The following is a 13,356-nucleotide window of genomic DNA, read 5'->3' on the forward strand; positions in this document are numbered from 1 at the left end:
GTTTTCAACTATTATCTCCTCAAGTATTCTCTCATGGTCTTTCTTTTTGTCTTCTTCTTCTGGGACTCCTATGATTCAAATGTTGGAGTGTTTAACATTGTCCCAGAGGTCTCTAATATTGTCCTCATTTCTTTTAATTCGTTTTCCTTTTTTCCTCTCTGTTTCATTTATTTCTACAATTCTATCTTCTAGCTTGCTTATCCTGTCTTCTGCCTCTGTTATTCTACTGTTTGTTCCCTCCAGAGTGCTTCTGATCTCATATATTGCATTATTCATTGTATATTGACTCTTTTTTATTTCCTCTAAGTCCTTATTAAATCTTTCTTCCATCTTCTCAATCCTTTTCTCCAGGTTATTTATCTGTAACTCCATTTTTCTTTCAAGATTTTGAATCATTTTCACCATCAAAATTCGAAATTCTTTATCAGGTAGATTCCCTATATCTTCTTCTTTTGTTTGTGTTGGTGGGCATTTATCTTGTTCCTTTACTTGCTGGGTATTTCTCTGCCTCTTCATCTTGCTTATATTGCTTTGCTTGGGGTGGCCTTTCCGTCTTCTGGCAGTTTGTGGAGTTCTCTTTATTATGTAGTTTCCTCACTGTGTGTGAGGTTGGACGGGTGACTTGTCAAGGTTCCCTGGTTAGGGAAGCATGTGTCGGTGTTCTGGTGGGTGGAGCTGGATTTCTTCTCTCTGGAGTGCAATGTAGTGTCCAGTAATGAGTTATGAGATGTCAGTGGGTTTGGAGTGTCTTTGGGCAGCCTGCATATTGAAACTCAGGGCTATTTTGCTGTGTTGCTGGAGAATTTGCGTGGTATGTCTTGCTGTGGAACTTGTTGACCCTTGGGTGGTGCTTGGTTTTAGTGTAGGTATGGAGGCGTTTGATGAGCTCCTATCGATTAATGTTCCCTGGAGTCAGGAGTTCTCTGGTGTTCTCAGATTCGGGCTTAAGCCTCTTGCCTCTGGTTTTTGGTCTTATTCTTGGAGTAGTCTCTAGACTTCTCTATCTGTCATTTCCAAGGTGGTTCCCTCTGTTTTAGCTTCTGTTTGCTGGTCTCTTCAGTGTCTAATTTCCGCCCTGATACTAGGAGGTGGGTGGACACTTTTTAAGACTCAGTTGTTCAGTCCTCTTCTGGGAAGGGAGGAACACTGCAGACGAATATCTCTGGCGTCTGTGGGGAGTGCTCGCAGTGTCTCGGCCACACTGGGTTTGCCCCCTCTCACAGCACGTGTGTTGTCCCAGTCTACACTGCACAGGCTCTAGGTTGCTCTGCCGGAAAATGTCTGAGGCTCTCGCTGGGTTGCATGCACTTCCCAGGTCTGAGCGGCTCAAGTTCAGGTTCTTGGGTACTCCACAAAGGCGCAGACTTGGTTGGACCTGCGTTTTGAGCCTTCCCCGGTCTGAGCAGCTCAGGTGACCAGGTGTTTGGTGAGCACAGTCACTGTGACTTATCGCCTCCCTAGTCCCTGCCACTCGGTTTTCTGGGTGTACAACTGGTGCACCTTCTCAGGCGGATGTTGACCGGCCCGAGCCCAAGAAGTCTTGATTAGAAACAAGCCTGCCTGAAGTTGGTATAGGATGCCTTTCTGAGGCCACGGTTGCCCCCTCTGGCTCTGGCTTACCTCCCTGCCTGTCTCGGAGGGTGATAGGGGATGGGCCAACTGCAGCCAGCTCACTCTGCTCAGCCCTTTTTTCTGTGAGCGGGGCTGGTGGAGTCTTCGGTTAGAGCTTTCTGCCTTTTCGTGGGGAAGCTATCCAGTCTGCTTTGCTATCCCCAGTTAGTTCTCTCAGATTGTTCTTGCGGCATTCAAGCCCAGTCCTCTCTCTAAGCAGTTGAGCCGGCTCCTCCCTTCCCAGCCCCCATTTGCTAATGGCTTATGCAGGCGTCTGCACTGCTTCTCCTCTGGGAGTTACCGTTTGGTGGGTAATCTGTGGGTTTTAATTGTTTCTTTCTTTTTCCTCCCAGTTATGTGGCCCTCTGAGGTTCCAAGGCTCGCCACAGACTCACCAGTGAGTGTTTCCTGGTGTTTGGAAACTTCTCTTTTTAAAGCCTCCCTTCCCAGGATGGAGCTCCGTCCTTACCTCTTTTGTCTCTCTTTTTATCTTTTATTTTTTTTCCTACCTCCTTTCGAAGACAATGGACTGTTTTCTGGGCGCCTGATGTGGACTTTACTCCGTGTTCAAATGTTCTTTTGATGAATTTGTGGGGGAGAGAGTGGTCTCGCCGTCCTATTCCTCTGCCATCTTGTTCCTCCCTCCGCCTTATTTAACCTTAACTATCCCCTTCAATGGGCTTCCTAGGTGGCTCAATGGGTAAAGAATCTGCTTGCAATGCAGGAGATGCAGGAAACAGGGTTTGATCCCTGGCTTGGGAAGATCTCCTGGAGGAGAGTATGGCAATCCACTTCTGTATTCTTGCCTAGAGAACCCTATGGACAGACGAGTTTGGCAGGCAACAGGCCATGGGGTCACAAAGAGTTGGACATGACTGAAGTGACTAAGCACATACCTGATGCATCCCCTTCAATGCTCTATCTCCAAAAGAATCACATTGAGGATTAGGGCTTCAATATTTTGGGAGGACACAATTCAGTCCATAATAGACAATGATGGAAAGCATGAAAAAGCAGACACATCAGCTCAGACACTTTAGGAAGAGAAATGCCTTCTTTCTCTGTGAACAGATGACTCTAACTATATTACAGCCCACAGATCTGCCCCAGGGCCAACTTTCCATCCTCTTAGGTCTAGAGGATAAGGTGTGGGCTTCAAGCCAGACGGTGCAAGCGACACTTTCTCAGTTTTCCTTTTGCCTTCTGTTTTTTTTTTTCTTCATAGAGAACTTTCTTGAGCTACAGGAAAAGCAGGTGCTTTTCTTCCTATAGTGCCAAAGCTTCTCCTGCAACATCAAGATTTGTCCCTTGGTCTTTCCCAGTGACATTCTCTTTTCCAGCTTCTTTTTCTTCCTTCTTTCCTGTTCTTCCTTCATTTTCTGTTCCTGCATCTTCTTCCTCCTGCTGCTTGCTCTCCTGCTCCATGATGATGTGCTACTGGAAAGCTTGGGGTGCTCCAGGAGCACAGACATGATGCTGCCCAGGGTGTTCAGATGGTGGGTGCTTGGCTCTGTCACTGGTCACCAGACTTTGGATGGCTTCACCTTTTTATTTCTCTTCAGCCTCCCTGTTTCCCGTCCCCCCCACCTCCCTACTCCCAAAGGTGTGGGAAATTGAACAGAATAAGTGGAGGATAGAACTATGGGAAAGTGAGACTCTTGCCCTTGAGTTGGAAGCAGAAGTGGTGCTTTTAGACTTCCAGGAGGTTAGGAAAGATGTCTTGAGGCTAAATAAAGAGAGGACAGGGTTGAAGGAGTTGAGTGTAATGAAATGGTTTGATGAAAAGCTATTGATGTGTGTGGGAGTAAAAAGTCTACAAGTGTGCATGTAAGCAAAGCACAACTTCTGGGGGCCTGGGTAGGAAAACCTGGGGATGACAAGCTGGTGGGAGTCCGCATGGGATCAGTCTGGACATACTTACCCAGTGGCTCTTGACCTGCTGTGCTCATTGCTCCCCTGGGCAGTTCTGGAGGCCAAATCGGTTGCAGAGGTTGTTGGCTGCCTTGTTTGTTGTATCTAGAGCCAGGGCCTGGGCTGGGGAGACCTCCTTCCCTCATGACCTCGGAGCAATCCCCATCATGAAAGATACATGTCACCTTTGTATTTCTAGTTATAAAGCATTAGGGTTCATCCTAGAAAATTGGGAACATACGGAAAAATATACAAAGAAGGGGATTAAAAACACTGTCATGATATCAAAGAGATCTGACATCAGAGTTTGCAGAAACACTGTTAACATTTTGGTATAACTTCTTCCAATACATTTTTTTCTTTGTCCGTGTACATTTACATGTGTGTGCATAGAAACATAAGTGTTCATTTTACTCATATAACCTGGAGGAGAAGGGGACGACAGAGAATGAGATGGCTGGATCGCATCACTGACTCTGTGGACATGAGCTTGAGTGAACTCCGGGAGTTGGTGATGGACAGGGAGGCCTGGTGTGCTGTGATTCATGGGGTCGCGGAGAGTCGGACATGACTGAGTGACTGAACTGAATTGAACTGAACCTGCTTTACATCAAGCTGGCATGAAAACAATGGGTTGATATTAGTAGTTATAATGTATATTTTATTGCCTCCCCCTCTTTTGAAAGTCTTTCTGAATTAGTTCTGGAAAGTTCTAAGGAATTTCTCAGATGAACTCAGGAACAACTCCTTTGTTTTTTGTATTTTCAGAATTGTGGTCTTTACAGCAATATTTGCTCAGGAGGCCTCCAGGCCTCTGACTGTGCCTTGCTTTTGCTGCCAGGGCCCACCTTCAAAGCTTTTCCTAATGGTCGTTGTCATGAATCTTGCAGCTGCCATTGACTTTGGGTCCTCCTGGTGCTGTGCAGCCATCTTCCAAGTACAGAGCACAGGAGAGCTCTCCAGAGTATGCAGGAAACGAAAGCCAAGCTGACATCCCTATGGAAGTGGGAGGGTCTACCCATTTTGGCTTATACTTTGGGGTACAAAAAAACCTGCTTTAGGTCCTATGTAGCAATTTCTGCCAGAACTTTTTATTGAAAATGGTAGTGGTAAATAGTCTTGAAAGATGGCCAACATCAGCTCTACCTCTGCCTTCAAGCACCTGCTGCCCCTCATAGCAAGAATTGAAATCTAGTCCCAATCCTTTGAATCTGGGCTGGTCCTAGTGACTTACTACCAATTGGATGTGCCCAAAAGTGCATTCTGGGACTAGGTCATAATAAGGCTTTCCACTGCTACTTGGGTCTCTTGAAATGCTTGTTCTTGGGCTCCTTTCTCTTGGAACCAACCAACATATGATGTGAGGCATTATAGAGAGTCCATATGTAGGTGTTCCAGTTGACAGTCCCATCTGAGGACATAGTCAGTACTGACTGCCAGGCATGTGGGTGTGCCATCTTGGATTTCCAGAGTCCATCCTTCAAGTGACTCCAGCCCCAATAGACACTTGACTGCAACCACATAAGAGACCCTGAGAGAGAACTGCTCAATTAGTGCAAGGAACCATGAAGGAATAAGATCAATTGCTCTTTTAAGCCACTAAATTTTGGGGTCGTTTGCTATACTGTCACATAATCTAAACAGCAGAACCTCCTTTCTCTTGGCTCAGATATATTCTGAGTCCCCAAGGAACTAAGTGACGGATACCCTGTCTTTCCCAGAGCAGCCCCTTCCCTGCCTATGCATGGGTCTCTGTGTCTTGGCCCCTCCCTCCTGTTGCTAACTGCTCTCGCATGACAGTTCTGCTGGAGTCATCCCATCCTTCCATCTGCCATTTCCAGACATGCCTCAATCCCAAGGGTACATATTGCTTAAGCTCTAGCTGGGAACACTGTGGAGCTCCAACATGAGGAGCTTCCTGTACATACAATTGTATTTATTAAATTCTTTTTTCACTTAGTGTTGTATTGGAGTAATTTTCTCATGTCATTAGAAATTCTGCAGAATTAATAGTCCATCATTTGAATTTATACCATCATTTACCTGTTTTTGGAAAATTGCCCCATCTCTTTTTCTGCTTAGACTATAAAAAAAGCTGAGATGAATATCTTTGTCCATAAATCTTTACTTTAGGTTCTCATCTTAAGGAAATAACTGAGTAGTCAGCAAACAGTATGACTTTTTAAAGACAATGGATAACATCAAATCACTTTTCAGAAAGAGCATACCAAGCTACCCATCACTAGTCAATTTGATAGGCAGAAATGAGAATGAGAATAACATTTTTCTTAGTTTAATTTGCATTTCTCTGATTCTTGGTAGTATCAAATAAAATATTTTTTTTACTCTTTCATATTTCTGCTATGATTTTTCTTCTTCTTTAGCCACTATTAATTATCTCCTATGTGCTAAGAAATCAGCTTGAGCACAGCAAGTGAAAAATTAGGTATAGAACCCTAAGCTGGCACCACGTGGCTTGAGAAAGAGTATTAGGACTGTGAAGTAAGGAAAGGACTTGACCTGAGTTCATTTTGGACTTAGTCATGTTCTTAGTACACTTGACTGGGTGCTACATGGCTGTCTCACTGTATCTCACTGCTGAACTGAGGGTGGGCGAGGAACAAGCAGGAAAGCTGGAAGAAGACGCGAGGAGCTGTAGGAACTGCAGGCATTGTTTACTCACAGCAGTAAGGCAACTCGCTTTACTCTCCAATGGCTGACACAGCAGCAGCAATGACTACTCAACACAGCTCGACTCGCTATCAAGAGCTTTTCAGGTGGTGCTTATACAGGACCACACCACGATGTGCGTGTGCAGTGCCACAGATGATCCCAACTGTAGGATGTGAGAGGCATCCTGACCACTGCCACTTGGACAATTGCTCTCTCCTGACAATGCCTCTGTGGAAAGACAATCACTTTGGCATCTGCTGTGTCTATCTTCAAATGTTGGTTCTGCCGCTTACCAGTTATGTGACCTCAGACAAGTTATTTTAATCCCTTTAGTCTTAAATTCCTTGAGTGTAAAATGATAAAAGTTTAATGACCCCTGTGTCTGTTGTGGGGGTGAAAAGAGACAGTATTAATAAAAAGATAATAAAAGTAGGTATCTTACACATGGTGTCCATTCCATAATCATCAATGCCTATTCCACCTCATCATCTCTCAGTCTCTCTCTCCCTCCCTATGGTTTTGCTCCTGCTCTACTTCATTCCCCTCACATCATTTCTCAGCTCTCACCCCTCAACCTAGTCACCCTTTTCAGTGTCTTATTCCTCCAATCTATTTGCCATATACCTCTGACTATCTAGAATTAAATCTAATAGTGTTTTACCTTACTTAAAATCCTTTGCAAAGAATGTTCAAACTACCGCACAATTGCACTCATCTCACACGCTAGTAAAGTCATGCTCAAAATTCTCCAAGCCAGGCTTCAGCAATATGGGAACCATGAACTCCCAGATGTTCAAGCAGGTTTTAGAAAATGCAGAGGCACCAGAGATCAAATTGCCAACATCTGCTGGATCATGGAGAAAGCAAGAGAGTTCCAGTAAAACATCTATTTCTGCTTCATTGACTATGCCAAGGCCTTTGACTGTGTGGATCACAATAAACTGTGGAAAATTCTGAAAGAGATGGGAATCCCAGACCACCTGACCTGCCTCTTGAGAAATCTGTATGCAGGTCAGGAAGCAACAGTCAGAACTGTACACGGAACGATAGACTGGTTCCAAATAGGAAAAGGTGTACGTCAAGGCTGTATATTGTCACCCTGCTTATTTAACTTATATGCAGAGTACATCATGAGGAACTCTGGGCTGGAAGAAGCACAAGCTGGAATCAAGATTGCTGGGAGAAATATCAATAACCTCAGATATGCAGATGACAACCACCCTTATGGTAGAAAGTGAAGAGGAACTCAAAAGCCTCTTGATGAAAATGAAAGAGGAGAGTGAAAAAGTTGGTTTGAAGCTCAACATTCAGAAAACAAAGATCATGGCATCTGGTTCCATCACTTCATGGGAAATAGATGGTGAAACAGTGGAGACAGTGTCAGACTTTATTTTTGGGGGCTCCAAAATCACTGCGGATGCTGACTGCAGCCATGAAATTAAAAGATGCTTACTCCTTGGAAGGAAAGTTATGACCAGCCTTGATAGTATGTTGAAAAGCAGAGACATTACTTTGCCAACCAAGGTCCGTCTAGTCAAGACTATGGTTTTTCCCGTGGTCATGTATGGATGTGAGAGTTGGACTGTGAGGAAAGCTGATTGCCGAAGAATTGATGCTTTTGAACTGTGGTGATGGAGAAGACTCTTGAGAGTCCCTTGAACTGCAAGGAGATCCAACCAGTCCATTCTAGAGGAGATCAATCCTGGGTGTTCATTGGAAGGACTGATGCTAAAGCTGAAACTCCAATACTTTGGCCACCTCATGTGACGAGTTGATTCACTGGAAAAGACTCTGATGCTGGGAAAGGTTGGGGGCAGGAGGAGAAGGGCTCGACAGAGAATGAGATGGCTGGATGGCATCGCCAACTCTATGGACACGAGTTTGAGTGAACTCCGGGAGTTGGTGATGGACAGGGAGGCCTGGCGTGCTGTGATTCATGGGGTCGCGGAGAGTCGGACATGACTGAGCGACTGAACTGAACTGAACTGAAAAATCCTTTGCTGCTACTGCCAAGTCGCTTCAGTAATGTCCAACTCTTTGCGATCCCATGGACTGTACCTCACCAGGCTCCTCTGTCCATGGGATTCTCCAGACAAGAATACTTGGGTGGGTTGCCGTGCCCTCTTCCACGGATATTCCCTACCCAGTGATTGAACCTGTGTCTCTTATGTCTCCTGCATTGGCAGGCAGATTCTTTACCACTAGCCTCACCTGGGAAGCCCTAAAATTCTTTCAGTTCAGTTCAGTTGCTCAGTTGTGTCCGACTCTTTGCGACCCCATGAATCACAGCACTCCAGGCTTCCCTGTCCATCACCAACTCCTGGAGTTCACTCAAACTCATGTCTATCGAGTCGGTGATGCCATCCAGCCACCTCATTCTCTGTCATCCGCTTCTCCTCCCGCCCCCAATCCTTTCCAGCATCAGAGTCTTTTCCAGTGAGTCAACTCGTCGCATGAGGTGGCCAAAGTATTGCAGTTTCAGCTTTAGCATCAGTCCTTCCAATGACCACCCAGGATTGATCTCCTTTAGAATGGACTGGTTGGATCTCTTTGCAGTCCAAGGGACTCTCAGGAGTCTTCTCCAGCACCACAGTTCAAAAGCATCAATTCTTCGCCAATCAGCTTTCTTCACAGTCCAACTCTCACATCCATACATGACCACGGGAAAAACCATAGCCTTGACTAGATGGACCTTGGTTGGCAAAGTAATGTCTCTGCTTTTTAATATGCTATCTAGGTTGGTCATAACTTTCCTTCCAAGCAGTAAGCATCTTTTAATTTCCTGGCTGCAATCAGCATCCGCAGTGATTTTGGAGCCTCCAAAAATAACGTCAGACACTGTTTCCACTGTTTCCCCATCTATTTCTCATGAAGTAATGGGACTAGATTAAAGAGCTCCTTAATATGACTGCGACCTGGCTCCTCCTAGCCTTCTAGCTGTCTCTTAACCTCTCCACCTCATCATAGCATGTGTTCTGGCCACACAAGATTGCCTAGAGTCCCTGACACAGCCCCCCCTTCCCAGAGTCTGGCATCTGCGAACATGATTCCTTATTTGGACCCTTTTCTGCCTCTCCTGTTCAGATGGTTATTTCCTACCCATCCCTTAGAAATTAGCTGAGGTGAGACTGTCTTCCCTGATCCTACGAGCTGGTCAGGTGGTCCCTCTTCAGGTTTCCTCATCATGGCACAAAGACAGGGAAGCACAAAGTTCCCTCCCTACCTTCCTTGCAGGCAGGAATGGCCTCTTTACTCCTACATCCCTATCACAGAGCCTAGCACAGGGTTTCTCAACATCTACACAACTGATGGTTCCTGGGTGGAGCTATAGAAAACCACAGGCTTTGTGTGTCAGTGCACTAATCAGAGGTACCTTCCCATGGAGCTAAAGGGATGGGCTGATGGAGGAGATGGATTATGGCAGGAGTGCACATTCTGCGGGTGGAAGCCTCTATTGGTGCTTGAAGAACCTATTGTCCTGGTCCCATGTATACATTTTTCATCTGATGTTGGAAAGCTGCTGGCCATGCACTTTATTGCTGGTGGATTATTTAACACCCTGTTCACAGTGCTCAGGTAGGTGTGAGTGCTTATTTTCTGTCGTGTTGTCAGTCATTTATTGCCCATCAGGGCCCAAGCACAATCCATACAATGTTTTTTAAGAGGAATGTAAATATTTGCTGAATAGTACCTGGATTTGTTGTTATGCTTCAAAGTTTTTTATCATCAGTCTCGTGCTGAGGCTTTCTATGAATGCCATGTAGCATTCTGAACTGGCACAGATACTCTAAGTACTGTTGGACATGCTGGGTCATCACAGGTAAGTCTAAGAACTTATTGCAATATAGCCCTGACCAGGCAGAGAGCCTTCTCCTCTTATGTACTCCACTTAAAGCTGGTAGTTTACCTCCCAGACGGGTGAAAGTGGCAAGCCAAATGGAATGTATGTTGCCTCCAAAATTCAGATGCTCACCAATTGTTGTGCTCCTTTTTAAGTGGTAGGAAGTTTAACATTCACTTTTGGGAGATTAGCATGAAAAGATTTCAACCACTGGTACTCATGGAACTCAGGGCTTCCCCAATGGCTTAGAGGTAAAGAATCTGCCTAAAATGTGAGAGCTCAGAAGACTTGGGTTCAATCCCTGGGTCAGGGAAGATCCTCTGGAGATGGGAATGGCAATGCACTCCAGTATTCTTGGCCCAAACATCCCATGGACAGAGGAGACTGGTGGGCTACAGTCCATGGGGTCGCAAAGAGTTGGACACAACTGAGCAGATAGAACACATAAGGAACTCACAGAAGTTTGCCATTTAATGGGATTTCTCTCTCATCCCCTAGCTTGCCTGTATTTTACCATAAAAATATACAGTACTTGCTATTTCTTATGTTCTGGCCCTAATAAAATGATGCTATTAGTGTAGTAAAGTAACATTTTGTCACCTGGGAAAGATGGTGAAGGTCTTTGTGGCTTAAATTTTGTGGCATAGAGTGGGAATTTTGCTATTGTCTTGACCAAGTATACTGCTTCTTCTGCCTTGAGAAAATAAACCTCTTCTTGTGTTTTCTGTTCATTAGAGAAAAAAATCAGCCACTGCATACCAAGTGTCCAATGTCAATGATTTACTCCAGTAAAGAGCAAATCTAGAACAACAGCTATTTTTGGAGATCCCATCTAATTCTTTTTATTCAAAATCAACATTGCCCTTCAGTTGTCAATCACTGATGATGCCATCAGGCTCTGGAGCCCCCTCCTCTGAATTCCCTGGGTGAAATAAATGATCTTCTACTTCTCTTTTTCAGTTTAAAGCCTGTTCAGAGACAGATACATTAAATGCATATTAAAACACTACATTTATGATTGATAAAGCTGACTGGGGAACATGGCTTTCAATCAGAAGCCAAGTGGGTGTGCTTACATTTTGCTTCTAAATTTTGACTCTCTCCCCATCACTGGCACGGTGGACCCACCATGGGCCTTATCCTAGGGCTGCAGCTTGCCACACTAAATGTAAAGCATAGAGAAGCAAAAACTATGCATTCCTTTAAGCAGTTTAGAAAAACAGAAGGAGGATGGAGCCTCGTTGAGCATGTTGAATTCCTTTTCCTAGACTCACCAGTTATGTATTGTAGGAGGAGGTGACTTTTTCTCCCCTCTGGAGAATAATCAAGTGAGGATTGAGGAAAAGGCCATCAGTGCAGCTTGTAGCTCCATCATGCCAGTCTCTGCCTCCGTCTTCACATGCTCTCTCCCCGTCTGTGTCTCTTCTTCTCAGGACACCAGTGATGTTGGATCAGTGTGTGATGTTACGTTGTTTCAGTCGTGTCCAGCTCTCTGTGACCCTATGGACTGTAGCCCACCAGGCTCCTCTGTCCATAGGATTCTCCAGGCAAGAATACTGGACTGGGTTGCCATGCCTTGCCCCAGGGGATCTTCCCGACTCAGGGACTGAAACCTTCTCTTGGCAGGCAGGTTCTTTACCACTAGTGCCACCTAGGAAGCCCCTTATTAGATTAGGGCCCACTCAAATCCAGTATGACCTCATCTGAACATGGATATATTTGCAAAGCTCCTATGTCCAAATAAGGCATACTTACTGAGTGAACTCTGGGAGTTGGTGATGGACAGGGAGGCCTGGCGTGCTGTGATTCATGGGGTCGCAAAGAGTCAGACACAACTGAGCGACTGAACTGAACTGAACTGAACTGATAGATACAGGGGCTTAGGACCTTTGTGTGGGACACAATTCAACCCACAAATTCTTTAGAGATTTCTTTCAATGACACTTCCTTAAGACTACTGCAATTTATTTCTTGTTTCAAATGAGGAATATGTTTTAGCAGAAGCTCCTCTTGTAAAGTTTTCTATCCTAATTGTTATCATTCTGCACAGTTTTTAAAATTCAAGACTTACAGGCTACAGTCTATTAGAAAAAATGTCCTCCTGTTATGGGTGTGGCCTGCTTCAGGGAAATCAAAGAAACTCTTTGAATTCTCCCCAGGAAGAAACACAACATTCCTGAATTGAAATACAATGAGTCTAGGTAGGATAGGATTTATCAAATGAAAAGGCTTATTTTTCAAGAGAGGGGTAAAAAACCCTAACAAATAAAATGCCTTTCACAACTAGGATATGACCAAACCTCAATGTAAGGAAAGAGGAATCCTATAAAAATATATAAAAAAAATATTTTAGTTCAACATTTTTGGGCTTCCCCTGTGACTTAGTGGTAAGAAGCTGTCTGCAGTGCGGGAGAGTGGTGTATCTTAAGGCATGCATGTGTGCTAAGTCACTTCAGTCGTGTCTGACTCTTGGCTACCATGCACTGTAGTCTGCCAGGCTTCTCTGTCCATGGGATTTTCCAGGCAAGAAAACTGGAGTGAGTTGCCATGCTCTTCTCCAGAGGATCTTCCTGACCCAGGAATCGAACCCATGTCCCTTATGTCTCCTGCATTGGCAGGTGGGTACTTTACCATTTGTGTCACTTGGGAAGCCCATGTCTTAAAGGATCTTACTATTAAAAAGAAATAATAATCTTTCATGTTCATACAGTTAATGGCAGCTCACTAAGTGCTTTTGTGTAGTAACTCAGTTGTGCCTCAAACTATTGTGAGAGACTTTGTTTTAAAACATAAGGAAATTGAGACAAACCAGAGGGATGAATTGACTCGTCCAAGGTCAGATGACTGGTCAACTGACCACAGAGTTGAGAGCTCTGTCTCTCTGGCCAGAAGTTCCAGATAATTCTATAGGGCATGCTAGTGGAGCCTATGGGTTTTACTATATTTTTACTTTTTAATCCTTCATTGAACTTGAATATGATAGAGCAATCACTAAATCAATCTCTTTGAGCCAGAATTTTACTAAGTGCTGGGGATGCATAATTATTCAGTTCAGTTCAGTTGCTCAGTCATGTCCGACTCTTTGCGACCCCATGAATCACAGCACGCCAGGCCTCCCTGTCCATCACCAACTCCCGGAGTTCACTCAAACTCATGTCCATCGAGTCGGTGATGCCATCCAGCTATCTCATCCTCTTTTGTCCCCTTCTCCTCCTGCCCCCAATCGCTGCCAGCATCAGAGTCTTTTCCAATGAGTCAACTCTTCGTATGAGGTGGCCAAAGTATTGGAGTTTCAGCTTTAGCATCAGTGCATAATTATT

The sequence above is a fragment of the Moschus berezovskii genome, chromosome 4 (assembly GCF_049115385.1).
Source record: "Moschus berezovskii isolate FMDL1 chromosome 4, NW_MosBer_1.0, whole genome shotgun sequence".
NCBI lineage: Eukaryota > Metazoa > Chordata > Mammalia > Artiodactyla > Moschidae > Moschus > Moschus berezovskii.